The sequence below is a fragment of the Cicer arietinum genome, chromosome 7, assembly GCF_000331145.2.
Source record: "Cicer arietinum cultivar CDC Frontier isolate Library 1 chromosome 7, Cicar.CDCFrontier_v2.0, whole genome shotgun sequence".
Classification (NCBI taxonomy): domain Eukaryota; kingdom Viridiplantae; phylum Streptophyta; class Magnoliopsida; order Fabales; family Fabaceae; genus Cicer; species Cicer arietinum.
In genome coordinates, this window is record NC_021166.2 from 8474081 (window position 1) to 8475876 (window position 1796).

Consider the following 1796-nt stretch of genomic DNA (forward strand, 5'->3'; position numbering starts at 1 on the left):
TATTCTGTTTTTAGTAATAATTGAATGTTTGGCTTAACATTATTACTATCTTAATTACTATATAGAAATAATAAAACAGTGATATAAATTTTATAATATCAAATGATAAATGTAATATCAAAATTTATAAATGTTTTAATATAAATCATGTGCAGCATAATTATAATTATTTGAAGAGGCATTTTTCAAATGTTATTTGGTGACAAATATTTATGGTTTATTATTTATTATTATTGTTATGCGTAAAAAGAATAGAATGCAAGGTGTTCTTCTCTGGAAAAGCGAGAGAAGGACATGTTGCAAGAGAAGAAGAATTTGAATTAGGTGAATGTAACGTTGCATGTCGATTATTTCTTGTTAATTAATTGTGAAAAAAGGGTTGGTTGGTTCCTTTGATGGGTAATTGCTTTGGAGCACGTTCCAAGGTTCATAACCCTCTCACCTCCCAACCCAATTCTCGCGGTACGTTTTTTATTTTTCTCACCAATTTTTCTTATTCTTATTATTTCCTGTTTTTTAATCCATGACATTTATGCAATGCAATTCATGCATGACTCGTACGAAAATTTGGAGTTTATGTATTTTCCTTATTTTATTTTATTTTCTATTGTTTCACCGTTTCTGAAGAAAATTATATATTGTGGTCGTGTATATGTTTGTTTTAGTGACTTGATTGTTTTATTTAATTTTTGGATGAACAAGAGTTTTTCAAAATCATGGCATGTGACTATGATTTTGTCAAAAGTTACATTTTAGAGTTTCAACAAAATCAACTTTTTTCCATTCAAAGAAAATTGACAAAAGTGACTTTGAAGTTTGAATTCATTCATTGTGCATTATTTGTATGAGAAATGTTTGTGTGACTTATTATATTGTTCCTAATTTTGTATTCATTAGAATTGGTAATTTTATAATTTAAAGTGAAAAATATTTGTGTAGATGTTACAAACGTTCCACTTAGAAGCAGTCAATTGTTAGGTCATTCAAGTGCAATAACAGTGCATGGATGTAAACCTGAGATTCTCCCAACTCCAAGATCAGAAGGGGACATACTTTCCTCCCCACATTTAAAAGCCTTCACATTTAAAGATCTTAGGAATGCCACTAGAAATTTCAGTAATGATAGTTTAATTGGACAAGGCGGATTCGGTTACGTCTATAAAGGGTGGATTGATGCTCATTCACTTAGACCTACAAGGCCTGGATCTGGAATTGTTGTTGCTGTCAAGAAGCTTAAGCCTGAAGGTTTTCAAGGCCATAAGGAATGGTTGGTAGGTGTTGCTTCTATTGCCATTGCCATTGCTATTCTTTTTTTACATGAATTCAATTGTTCTCATAGTTTTCTTTATTTTTACAGTCTGAACTTAATTATCTTGGCCAACTGCATCATCCAAATCTTGTCAAACTTATTGGATACTGCCTCGATGGAGATAACCGGCTTCTAGTCTATGAGTACATGCCCAATGGAAGTTTGGAAAATCATCTATTTCGTAGTATGTTGATGATGCCTTTTTGTAGCTTATAATAAGTTTCAGATAAGTCCACTACTTTTGTTAATAAAAAACATATCAGTATTAATAAGCGAATACAAAGGGTACTTCAAGGTGTAACTGACCAACTGAGGAAAATTGACAAACATGAAAATAAACATTTTGCAAATCTAGCAACCAAATATGAATTGTAATGATATCACATAAGTTTTTTTCATAACCTGCCACCGAGTTTTGCAGTAATAACTATTGAACTGTTAATTGCAGAGGGCACACAACTACTTCCTTGGGCAACAAGGATCAAAG

The 1796-nt window shown here is 31.4% G+C and overlaps 1 pseudogene; it reads left to right on the forward strand.

Annotated features, from left to right (window-relative positions):
* The first annotated feature begins 238 nt into the window (after positions 1-238).
* The window catches only part of LOC101508498 (probable serine/threonine-protein kinase PBL3), a 3083-nt pseudogene continuing 1525 nt past the window's right edge, over positions 239-1796 (forward strand).